This window comes from Polyodon spathula, chromosome 29, assembly GCF_017654505.1.
Source record: "Polyodon spathula isolate WHYD16114869_AA chromosome 29, ASM1765450v1, whole genome shotgun sequence".
NCBI classification, from domain to species: Eukaryota; Metazoa; Chordata; class Actinopteri; order Acipenseriformes; family Polyodontidae; genus Polyodon; species Polyodon spathula.
Genome location: NC_054562.1, coordinates 3,274,909 through 3,288,785, shown reverse-complemented (window position 1 = coordinate 3,288,785; position 13,877 = coordinate 3,274,909).

The following is a 13,877-nucleotide window of genomic DNA, read 5'->3' as shown; positions in this document are numbered from 1 at the left end:
TATAACCAGAGTCACGTTTAATCCGTAGCCATATCACGAACCTTGATTCTGATTGTAGCCTTAGCCCTAATTTGGAATTTAGGGTTAGGGTTACGGTTAGCGTGGGTTAGGGTTGAGGTTAGGGTTAGGGTTAGCATGGGTTTGGGCCGGGGTACAGTACAGCTTTACTGTGTGCAGCTCCCACTATTGCTCGCTTCAAATCAACTCTCAAGACCCACTTGTTCTCTCTTGCTTTCAATGCTCATATCTGTTATTAGCTGTTATCTAAATTGCTACTTCAGATTTTTCACTCCATGTTATTCGTATGATTCTGTATGACACATGCATCCATGTTTAGAATTCACATCCTAGCCTTGTATTTAATGTAATATGTCTATTTAATGTATTTGCATAGTTTTTTTTTTTTTTACTGTTTGTATTTAATGTATTATGCCCTGTATTTCACTGTATTTAATGTATTATGCCCTGTAATTCACTGTATGTAATGTACTGTACCACTGTATTTCACTGTATTTAATGTATTATGCATTGTTCCTCACTATCTTGTAAAGCGCTTTGTGATGGTGGTCCACTATAAAAGGCACTGTATAAAATAAATATTGATTGATTGATTTATTGATTGAATGAGGTTAGGATTAGGGTTGAGGTTATGGTTAGGGTGAGCGTGCGTTAGCGTTGGGGTTAGGGCTAGGATGAGAGTGGGTTAGAGATAGGGTTATGGTTAGGGTGGGTTAGGGTTAAGGTTAGGGTGGGTTAGGGTTATGGTTAGGGTGGGTTAGGGTTAGGGATAGCGTGGGTTAGGATTAAGATTACAGATATGGTGGGTTAGGGTTAGAACATAAGAACATAAGAAAATTTACAAATGAGAGGAGGCCATTCGGCCCATCTTGCTTGTTTGGTTGTTAGTAGCTTATTGATCCCAGAATCTCATCAAGCAGCTTCTTGAAGGATCCCAGGGTGTCAGCTTCAACAACATTACTGGGGAGTTGATTCCAGACCCTCACGATTCTCTGTGTAAAAAAGTGCCTCCTATTTTCTGTTCTGAATGCCCCTTTGTCTAATCTCCATTTGTGACCCCTGGTCCTTGTTTCTTTTTTCAGGCTGAAAAAGTCCCTTGGGTCGACATTGTCAATACCTTTTAGAATTTTGAATGCTTGAATTAGGTCGCCGCGTAGTCTTCTTTGTTCAAGACTGAATCGATTTAATTCTTTTAGCCTGTCTGCATATGACATGCCTTTTAAACCCAGAATAATACTAGTCGCTCTTCTTTTCACTCTTTCTACAGCAGCAATATCCTTTTTGTAGCGAGGTGATCAGAACTGAACACAATATTCAAGATGAGGTCTTACTAATGCATTGTACAGTTTTAATATTACTTCCCTTGATTTAAATTCCACACTTTTCACAATGTATCCGAGCATCTTGTTAGCCTTTTTTATAGCTTCCCCACATTGTCTAGATGAAGACATTTCTGAGTCAGCAAAAACTCCTAGGTCTTTTTCATAGATTCCTTCTCCAATTTCAGTATCTCCCATATGATATTTATAATGCACATTTTTATTTCCTGCATGCAGTAACTTACACTTTTCTCTATTAAATGTCATTTGCCATGTGTCTGCCCAGTTCTGAATCTTGTCTAGATCATGTTGAATGACCTTTGCTGCTGCAACAGTGTTTGCCTCTCCTCCTATTTTTGTGTTGTCTGCAAATTTAACAAGTTTGCTTACTATACCAGAATCTAAATCATTAATGTAGATTAGGAATAGCAGAGGACCTAATACTGATCCCTGTGGAACTCCACTGGTTACCACACTCCATTCTGATGTTTTTCCTCTAATCAGTACTTTTTGTTTTCTACATGTTAACTACTCCCTAATCCATGTACATGTGTTTCCTTGAATCCCTACTGCGTTCAGTTTGAGAATCAATGTTTTATGCAGGACTTTTTCAAAAGCTTTCTGGAAATCTAAATAAACCATGTCATATGCTTTGCAATTATAATCACAGGTACAAATGCAGAAACATACCATACAACTTTCATTTTTTTCAAACAAACAGGGTCACTAAAGGTTATTAAAAATACAAGCATAATGATCAAATGACATATAAATGTATAACTGAACTGTAATTGATCAATGAGTGAGTACAGGTGTGGAAAAGTGCAGAGCAGTTTAGAAGCAGTAAGGACAAATTGTATCTTTAATTGCTTTAATCAGAAAACACAGGACATTGGGGAAACACAGCAGCTCAAAGTCAAACAGCCACGTGTGTTTTTCTGATAACAAGTTGAAAATCGGAGCAGCTGATTCAAATTCAGCGCCGTTCTGAGACACGGGTGAGGGGAGGAGCCAACAGGAGCAGAACAAAGCAGTTAAACGAGGCAGTCTTCCCAGCGACAGCGAGTGGAAGCGACAGCGAGTGGGAGAAGTACAGGCGTGGAAAAGTGCAGAGTAGTTTAGAAGCAGTTTGAAAGCAGGTTGACAGCTGCAGAAGAAACTAAACTTAAAAAAAAAAACCCTCAACATGGTCTTCAAGCCAATAATCTGTGACACCTGCTTGATGTGGGAAATCCGAGAAAACCCAGTGGAGCTAAACCAAGTGTGCGTAAAGTGCCGCGCGATCCAAGACTTGCATAAACTAGTAAGTATGCTAGAAATGGAGCTGGAAGAAGTGCGACAGCAACAGGATCTTGAGGAACTGGCACACCCACAATTCATGGAAGTCTGCATCACCCCTAACGAGACTGAAAGCCAAAGGGGTGATAGAGTGTCAGAACAGCTGGGTTCAGGTAGGCAGAAGCAGGGAAAAAAAGAAACTTCGTCAAACACAACCACCAGAAATCAAAACAACCAACAGATTTGAGTCACTTCAGAATTTTGATGAGCAGAACCAACAACAAGAGAATGAAAGGAACAACATCCAGGACCCCATTGACAGTGGTGACCAGACAGCAAAAAGAAGGGAGGTCATGATTGTTGGGGACTCCATATTGAGAAACACAGCAAGTTCAATTCGCAGTTTGGACCCCCTTACTACAACAGTGTGCTGCCTTCCGGGAGCCTTGGTCAAGCACATCACTGAAAACGTGGACAGGCTCCTAGAACGAACAGGAGACGACCCGGTAGTAGTCGTCCACATCGGTACAAACAACATTGGAAGAGACAGACCAAAATCCCTGCAAAACAAATTCAGAGAGCTAGGAAGGAAATTAAAAGAGAAAACCAAAACTGTGGTATTTTCTGGTATACTACCGGCACCTTGCAAGGACCATATGCACAGCTGGAAATAATTAATCAAAACGCATGGCTGAAGACGTGATGCACACGGGAAGGCTTCACCTATCTTGATCATTGGACCACATTCTACAACGAGGACTATCTGTATAGATGGGACGGACTGCACTTAAATAAAAAGGGAACCAGTCTACTTGGAGAAAAGATCCTCGAGCAGGTTCAGAAGCATTTAAACTAGAAAGGAAGGGGGGCGAAATCAAAAAAAAAAACAGAAGGGAGACCGTATCAAAACAAGGACAACAACTCAGGTAAGACAACCATTAAATGTATTTATCTAAACACCAGAAGTATCAGAAACAAAATTTTAGAACTTGAAGCTCCTGCACTAACAGGTAACTATGATGTGATAGGTGTTACTGAAACTTGGTTGTCTGAGAGTGATGGGGACGAATATAATATTTGTGGGTATACACTGTATAGGAAAGACAGGCAGGACAGAAGAGGAGGAGGGGTAGCGCTATACATAAGAAACAGTCTTGAAGCCCAGGGGTTAAAACTGGACAAAGAAAATAAAGCCGAATCAATATGGGTCAGAATAACGGACAAAAATTCAAAGGGCATAATAATAGGAGCATGCTATAGACGCTATAGAGGCTATAGCCAGATTCAGACGGTGAGCAAAATAATCTGTTATACAATGACATTAGAAACGCGTGTAGCAAAGGAGAAGCCATACTAATGGGGGATTTCAACTTCCCCCATATAAAATGGGAAAACCCGATGGGTAGCACGAATGATGAAATAGAAATGGTGGAAATGACAAATGACTGCTTCCTAACACAATTTGTCAAGGCACCGACTAGAGGGGAGGCATGCCTTGATTTAGTCTTTTCAAATAACAAAGACAGAATAACTAAAACAGAGGTCAGAGAACCGCTGGCAAACTCAGACCACAACATGGTCTCATTTGAAGTGTTTTTTAAAACCCCAAAAGTAATGACTAAAGCTAAGGTTTACAATTTTAAAAAAGCAAACTATGAAGGTATGAAACAGAGACTAACAGAAGTCGATTGGAGTAAAATAGAGAAAACACCCAGAGAAGAAGGATGGTTGTTCTTCAAAAATGTAGTACTAGAGGCGCAAAACAATTTCATCCCTAAAGTAGACAAATCTAAATGTAAAACTAAATGGACAAAATGGTTTAAAAGATCAATTAAAAAAAATATTCAGTGAAAAAAGACACTTTACAGAGCATTGAAAAAGGACAAAAGAAAGTACGCAGAAAGAGTACACAGAACTGCTAACGCAAGTTTTTTCAGCCTGAAAAAAGAAACAAGGACCAGGGGTCACAAATGGAGTTTAGAAAAAGGGGCATTCAGAACAGAAAATAGGAGACACTTTTTTACACAGAGAATTGTGAGGGTCTGGAATCAACTCCCCAGTAATGTTGTTGAAGCTGACACCCTGGGATCCTTCAAGAAGCTGCTTGATGAGATTTTGGGATCAATAAGCTACTAACAACCAAACGAGCAAGATGGGCCGAATGGCCTCCTCTCGTTTGTAAACTTTCTTATGTTCTTATGTTCTTAAGTCAAAAAGGAAGTTAGAAAGGCCAGGAGAGAAATAGAAATGAACATTTCTAATGGAGCTAAAACCAATTCCAAAATGTTTTTCCAATATTACAACAGCAAGAGAACATTCAAAGAGGAGGTTAAATGTTTAAGAGCTACAAATGGCAAAATCTTAGATGAAGAAAACAAAAATAGCAAATATATTAAATGATTACTTTTCACAAGTTTTTACAAAGGAAGATACTGACAACATGCCCCACATGTCATCCAGTTCCTATCCAGTTTTAAATAACTTTAGCATAACCGAGGCAGAAGTGTTAAAGGGACTAGGAGCTCTTAAAATAAACAAATCCCCTGGGCTGGATGAGATCCTCCCAGTAGTACTCAAAGAAATGAAAGAAGTAATTTACAAACCGCTAACCAATATCATGCAGCAGTCTCTTGACACAGGGGTGGTACCGACAGACTGGAAAATTGCAAACGTAATACCGATCCACAAAAAGGGAAACAAAACTGAACCAGGTAACTACAGACCAGTAAGCCTGACTTCTATTATAAGCAAACTTATGGAAACTATAATAAGATCCAAAATGGAAAATTACCTATATGGTAACAGGGTACTGGGAGACAGTCAACATGGTTTTAGGAAAGGGAGATCGTGCCTAACTAACTTGCTTGATTCTTTTGAGGATGCAACATCGATAATGGATAATTGCAAAGCATATGACATGGTTTATTTAGATTTCCAGAAAGCTTTTGACAAAGTCCCGCACAAAAGATTAATTCTCAAACTGAACGCAGTTGGGATTCAAGGAAATGCATGTACATGGATTAGGGAGTGGTTAACATGTAGAAAACAGAAAGTACTGATTAGAGGAAAAACCTCAGAATGGAGTGTGGTAACCAGCGGTGTACCACAGGGATCAGTATTAGGTCCTCTGCTATTCCTAATCTACATTCATGATTTAGATTCTGGTATAGTAAGCAAACTTGTTAAATTCGCAGACAACACAAAAATAGGAGGAGAGGCAAACACTGTTGCAGCAGCAAAGGTCATTCAAAATGATCCAGACAAGATTCAGAACTGGGCAGACACGTGGCAAATGACATTTAATAGAGAAAAGTGTAAGGTACTGCATGCAGGAAATAAAAATGTGCATTATAAATATCATATGGGAGATACTGAAATTGGAGAAGGAGTCTATGAAAAAGACCTAGGAGTTTCTGTTGACTCAGAAATGTCTTCATCTAGACAATGTGGGGAAGCTATTAAAAAGGCTAACAAGATGCTTGGATACATTGTGAATCTCAAGGGAAGTAATTTTTAAATCAAGGGAAGTAATTTTAAAACTGTACTGTGAGATTTAGCTGGAATTCATTGGGAATGTGCGCTTGTTATTTGAAGGTGTTCCCCAGAATAGAATAAGAAATTACAATGATTGCAAGCATCATAAAAAAGGTAAGGGGGGTGGGCGCTAAAACACAAAGCTACAAGCTTGCTAACTATTCCAGCAGTGATCCATTTCACCTGCTAAAACACAAAGCTACAATCGCAAACTTACTCTAACAATTTTCCTTTTTTTCCTTTTGGCTCGTTGTCACAAAGACTGCCGGAGTGGGTGACTGTCAGATCAGAAACAGGAAATAAACGACAGAGAGAGGTGGAATTTGGTGGAGCTGAGTGAATGGCTTCGCTCAGCATTTAATGAGTGAACAAAACAGACAGAAAATAGACGGTTGTGAAAAACAAAATACAGGACATGGCACATTCGCCAAAACAAAAGAGTCAAACAAAAATATACAGACAAACACAGTGAGCTGATTTAACGACTATTATTCTTATTCTTATTCTTCTTCTTCTTCTTCTTATTATTACCTCCTTCTCCAGTCCCGTTCTCCACTCACTGAACACCCAACCCAGAATGGTGAAAACATGCTGCTTTTATGCAGCTGTACCGTGACTCGATTGCTAATCAATCATTCAATTGGAGTCGCGGTACAACTGCACGTGAATTAATAAAGTGCAATTCCCCGTGCTCACATATTATTACGTTTCACTTGCATGCGAAGTGCTGTGCAATCCTTGTGCCTAAATACACATATACATTTTAAACACTCGTGTTACATAGACCCGTTTATATCCTGTGTACCAATGACTATACACCAACATTAACACACAACAGATAACACAAAATACACAAGGGGCGGGCACGTTGCCACACTCGTCTAAAAAATGATCAATCTGCTGAAGCGAATAAGGCTCACACTTCCCTATCTGACTGGTTGGAATCTCAGAGAGAGTAGAGGAATCTGAGTAGCCCCCCTCCTTGTCCTTCTCCAATTCCCCTTCCTCCTCAGACAGACCCAACTCCTCTACCTTCTCCAGATCTCCCACAATTTTCCCACTCAGCTCTCCGGCCACAATTACTCCAGGCTGGGGATCCTGTGCCTCATCAGCTCACTTTCCCCATTGGGAGGGTTCACAAGCTCAGGAACGTCTCCCTTTGAGACCTGAGCTTCAGAGTTTATGTTTCCCTTTATACTGGATCCAGACCCCGCAAGATCAATCAAGGTAACTCACACACAGCAGCACAAGACTTTTCCTCGTCGGGCTGCACTATATTGTGTTTTTTCATACTCCTCTTTTTAATCATAACTGTAAACACCCCTTCCTGATTTTCCGTGCTCTCGGACAAGTCTGACTGTTCTGCAACACCCCTCACAAACACTCGCTTCAGACTTGATGAGGGCTGGGGTCTACGGGGCCAGGCATACTGACTGTGGTTTAACCACCTTGTGAGGGCCTGTGAGGGCGCTAAAGAACGGGAGGAGAAGTATCTGGAAGGGCTGGCCTGACAGTTCGTTTCCGGGACCGGGAAGTCAGTCAGGCTGGAAAGAAGCGAGACTCTGTTGTAAGACCGTACTGACCTGAAATGTAAACGAGGGGCAGCTGCAAGCAATAAGGCAGCTGCAACTAAACACCAAGATGTCATGCAGGATTACATTTATGGGGCCAGGGTAACTGTGACAGGATGACAGGGGGCTGAGGCTCAGAGACAATGTAAAGTCAAAAATAAAGCTCTTTATTAAATAAAATATTCAAATAAACAGGCACAGGGGCCAACAGAAAGAGGTTCAAATAAAAATAATAAGTGAACTTACAAAAGTAAATGGTCAGGTTCCAAGTCTTTAAACAAGACAGTCCTTTCTTCCAAACAAAAAACTCTCCAACACAAAGCAAACTTCCAAACAGAAAACATCTCCAGCCAGGGTCTCTCCCCTGGCTTTTATCCCCTGTGGCTGGAGCCCAATTAATCAATAATCATTCAATTAGCGCTCCAGCCACATTCTCACATGTTTTTCTGGCAGAGAGAAATTGAACTCCCTCCCTGCCAGTTCCAAACATATTCATATAGACGGGGCAGTTTCCCGTCACAGTAACGCTGATCTTTTCCTTCGTTTGGGTAAACGCTGGAGAGAGAGAAGGATCAAGAGGAGCTCTCATTTAATAAGAATACATGTTGGGTGTTGTGTTTTGTTTGTTTAGTAATTGTCTGTGTTTTCACCACTAGACAGTTGAACTCACAAATCCAGAGCTGTCACTGAGGGTCAGCACAAACCGGATCACCACTGCACCAACTGTCACGAAATACCCGTGTCTTCACTCACCACAAGCACGTCTGCACTCACCCAGGACTGGTGACCGTGTGTTCGTTTCTGTTCGGGACTGTGCCCTGTTTTGCTTGGCCGCGGGAGTTCTGGGCAAGCCAGTTGGGACCCTGTCTGATCAGGGAGGATCAGGCAGCCTACCAAGCCATGAGTGACCATCACATCATCGATTACGACCTGATCAAAGAGGCTATCCTCCGCTGCCTTAATATAACCGCAGAAACCCACCTGGCGCAGTTTAGAGAGTACCGGAGAGCCCCGGAGACATGCTCCAGGGTGGTTGCAGAGCAGTTGTGCGACCACATGGTGTATTGGCTGACCCCCAGGAAGAAGACCGCCCAACAGATGGGGGAAGCCATTGTGCTCGAACAATTCTGCCATGTGGTCGGCGCCAAAACCCAGGCGAGGATACGGCGCCACAACCCTGACACCCTGGAGGAGGCAGTCAAATTGGCTGAAGATTTTGAAGACTCCCTGACTTCTGCCTGGGTTGGGATACTGGTGGTTCCTGCCCTTCGCAGTAGCCGACCTCTCCCTCCCTCTCCTCCAACACCACCACCACCACCCTCGTTTCCGGGACCCAGACCTCCGAGAACGCTGACCTCATTGGGCCCCCTTGCCTCCCCCCCATGGAGACCAAGGTTGGCCCCCAGCTGGGGTAGAGGTGCTGCCCCTGCCCCATTGCCCTACCAGCAGTGGGACATATTTCTAATGTCTGCTTCCTCTGTCCCTCCTATCTGTTTTAGGTGCAACCAGCCGGGACATATGGCCAGGTCATGCCCCACTGCCATGGAGTGTGACGTGGCCATGTGCAACTGGACACCTGAAACTGGTAAGCGTGGGAAAAATGGTTGGGAGGGGCCTTGTCCGATTAATGTTGTTTTAGGGAATGTGAAAACCCACGCATTAGTGGACACAGGGTGTGAGCAAACCTTGATTAGGACAGCTCTCCTGGGTGGTGGGTCATGGAGGCCTCAAGGTCAGGTGGCCATCTCCTGTATCCATGGAGACACAACGGCATACCCCACCCTAAAAGTATATCTATCAGTAGGACCGATAAAATGTCACCTCATAGTAGGGGTGGCAGAAAGGTTGCCACACCCAGTTATTCTGGTCTGAGACTGACCAAAATTCAAACAATTAATGCAAATAATCTCAGCCACACGCATAAACGTGGCAGAAAAAAAGAAAAGGGAACGAATTGGTGACGTGTTTCCTTTTCATACTGAAATGTTTTCCCCTCTTTTCTGCCCTAGAAAAACAAATAAGGAGAGACGGACTGCGACGGCATCTTTGAGACACGGCTGGGGTCTGGTGGGAAAGTGCTGGGATGGTAACAAACGTCAGTCGAAGGGAGTGGGAACGCAGTGTGACTGAGAAGGCGAGGTTACTAGGCCAGCTAGGGCAGAGGTTATTCCAGCCCCTCTCAATGAAGGTAAGGATGTCTGGAATCAACTCCCCAGTAATGTTGTTGAAGCTGACACCCTGGGATCCTTCAAGAAGCTGCTTGATGAGATTTTGGGATCAATAAGCTACTAACAACCAAACGAGCAAGATGGGCCGAATGGCCTCCTCTCGTTTGTAAACTTTCTTATGTTCTTATGTTCTTATGATGGCGCTGGGGCGCTAGTATATCCACATTTCACAATCTAGGGGCAATTACTGTATAGGGTAAACCTAGCCACGGGCACAGGACAGCCTGTAACACAATTGTTGGTTCCCCCGTCTTGTCGGACCGAGGTCATGAGGCTGGCGCATGATATTCCTTTTGCGGGGCACCTCAGAGCCGAGAAGACGAGGGAATGGATATTGGCTCGATTCTATTGGGTAGGTCATACTGATGTGTCGAGATATGTAGCCACATGCCCAGACTGCCAGTGAGTAGCACCAAGTCGAGTGCGCCCCGCCCCTTTGGTCCCACTGCCGATTATTTCCACTCCTTTTGAGCACATTGCAATGGACATAGTGGGCCCTTTGCTACCTTCTGACTCCGGGTATACACATATACTAGTAGTGGTGGATTATGCAACGCTATACCTGGAGGCAGTTCCATTGAGGTCCACTAGTGCTGCTGCAATAGCCACCGAGCTAGTGCAGATTATGGCTAGAGTAGGGATCCCCAAGGAGATCTTGACTGATCACGGAACCAATTTTTTGTCCAATACGTTACAACAGGTGCACAAAATATTAAATGTCCGGGATGTCCGTTTATCATCCACAGTCGGACGGTCTGGTGGAACGCTTTAATCAGACCCTAAAGTTGATGCTGAGACAATTCATAACACAAGAGACAAAACATTGGGCATCGTTTCTTCCCTACCTCCTTTTTGCAGTGAGAGATGTGTCGCAGAGTTCGACGGGGTTCTCTCCCTTTGAGATCCTGTACGGCTGGCAGCCTCGCAGCATCCTCGATCTGCTGAGAGATGGGTGAGAGGAGCATAAAGGCTTGTCCAAGAATGTAGTGAAGCATGTGCTCCTACAAAGTAATAGTCTGGATTTGGTCAGTCGTTTGGCCGAGGACAACCTCAGATCAACTCAGCTCCGACAGCAGCAGCATTATAACAAAAATGCACGGATTCTAACCTTTTGACCAGGGGACAAGGTAATGCTTCTACTTACCTCATCAGAATCAAATCTATGTGTTAAATGGCAGAGGCCATATGAAGTGATTTGGGCTATAGGGAAAGTGAATTATGAAATTAGACAGCCTGATCGCCGTAATGAACGTGAAATTTACCATGTCAATTTGTTAAAGCTCTGGCAGGCAAGGGAGGTCTTATTTATAGCCAGGCAATATGGAGGATGATTTAGGCCTCTGTCCAGAGTCTCCTAGCACAAGAACGATTTCAATGGAGGAACAATTGGTTCCAAATCAGCAAAGAGAGCTGCGTAAGCTCCAGATTTGTTTATGTGGTCAGCAATGTTTTTTCTGACTTGCCCGGCAGAACAAACTTAATTAAATATGACATTATCTCTCCACCAAGTGTCACAGTGCGAGAGAGATCGTATTGGATCCTGGAAAGTTGACGAAGTGGCGTTCACAAAGAGGTATGGGATATGCTCAAACTTGGGGTGATTGAACCTTCCAGGATCCCGGACAAAGGGATACTGGCAATTCCCTTTAACCCACAGCTCCAGAGAGAAAACAGCATTTTCAACACCAGAAGGGCTGTTCCACTTTAAAACCATGCCATTTGGGCTACATGGTGCGCCCTTTCAGAGACTGATGGACCAGATTTTACGCCCACATCATGAATGTGCAGCAGCGTATATTGATGACATGGTGATTTACAGCTCCACCTGGCGAGAGCATTTGGCTAGGGTTACAGCCGTTCTTCAGTGTCTAAGGGCAGCCCGGCTGACAGCTAACTGGAGGAAATGTGCGTTTGCCAAAACAGAGACTCAATATTTGGGATTTTTAATGGGGAATGGAAGGGTGAGACCTGTGGTCACCAAAAAGCATGTTTTGGTTAATGCAGTGATCCCCCCAAAACCAAGACTCAGGTGAGGTCACTACTGGGCTTAGCTGGTTATTATCGCCACTTCATCCCTGTGTACGCCACAGTGGTAAACCCGTTAGTTGGCCTCACCAAAAAGAGTGCTCCAAATTTGATTAAGTGGTCAGCTGAGTGTCAGGGGGCATTTGATACTAGTAAGCGTAGACTTTGCCAGGCCCCCACACTTATTACTCCAGATTTCACCAAGAGATTCATCTTCCACACCGACGCATCGGATGTAGGTTTGGGTGCAGTCTTGTCCCAAAAAGTAGCTGGAGTAGAACATCCGATATTGTACCTGAGTAAAAAAATTTTACCTTGGGAACGTAACTACTCCGTAGTCGAAAAAGAGTGTTTGGCCATTAAATGGGCTACTCACTCTTTAGAACATAAGAACATAAGAAAGTTTACAAACGAGAGGAGGCCATTCGGCCCATCTTGCTTGTTTGGTTGTTAGTAGCTTATTGATCCCAAAATCTCATTAAGCAGCTTCTTGAAGGATCCCAGGGTGTCAGCTTCAACAACATTACTGGGGAGTTGATTCCAGACCCTCACAATTCTCTATGTAAAAAAGTGCCTCCTATTTTCTGTTCTGAATGCCCCTTTGTCTAATCTCCATTTGTGACCTCTGGTCCTTGTTTCTTTTTTCAGGCTGAAAAAGTCCCTTGGGTCAACATTGTCAATACCTTTTAGAATTTTGAATGCTTGAACTAGGTCGCCACGTAGTCTTCTTTGTTCAAGACTGAACAGATTCAATTATTTTAGCCTAGGTCTTTTTCATAGATTCCTTCTCCAATTTCAGTATCTCCCATATGATATTTATAATGCACATTTTTATTTCCTCCGTGCTATACCTTACACTTTTCTCTATTAAATGTCATTTGCCACGTGTCTGCCCAGTTCTGAATCTTGTCTAGATCATTTTGAATGACCTTTGCTGCTGCAACAGTGTTTGCCTCTCCTCCTATTTTTGTGTTGTCTGTGAATTTAACAAGTTTGCTTACTATACCAGAATCTAAATCATGAATGTAGATTAGGAATAGCAGAGGACCTAATACTGATCCCTGTGGTACACCACTGGTTACCACAATCCATTCTGAGGTTTTTCCTCTAATCAGTACTTTCTGTTTTCTACATGTTAACCACTCCCTAATCCATGTACATGTGTTTCCTTGAATCCCAACTGCGTTCAGTTTGAGAATTAATCTTTTGTGTGGGACTTTGTTAAAAGCTTTCTGGAAATCTAAATAAACCATGTCATATGCTTTGCAATTATCCATTATCGATGCTGCATCCTGAAAAAAATCAAGCAGGTTAGTTAGACACGATATCCCTTTCCTAAAACCATGTTGACTGTCTCCGGACCCTGTTACCATATAGGTAATTTTCCATTTTGGATCTTATTATAGTTTCCATAAGTTTGCATATAATAGAAGTCAGGCTTACTGGTCTGTAGTTACCTGGTTCAGTTTTGTTTCCCTTTTTGTGGATCGGTATTACGTTTGCAATTTTCCAGTCTGTCGGTACCACCTCTGTGTCAAGAGACTGCTGCATGATCTTGGTTAGCGGTTTGTAAATTACTTCTTTCATTTCTTTGAGTACTACTGGGAGGATCTCATCCGGCCCAGGGGATTTGTTTATTTTAAGAGCTCCTAGTCCCTTTAACACTTCTGCCTCAGTTATGCTAAAGTTATTTAAAACTGGATAGGAACTGGATGACATGTGGGGCATGTTGTCAGTATCTTCCTTTGTAAAAACTTGTGAAAAGTAATCATTTAACATATTTGCTATTTTTTTTTCTTCATCTACGATTTTGCCATTTGTATCTCTTAAACATTTAATCTCCTCTTTGAATGTTCACTTGCTGTTGTAATATTGGAAAAACATTTTGGAATTGGTTTTAGCCC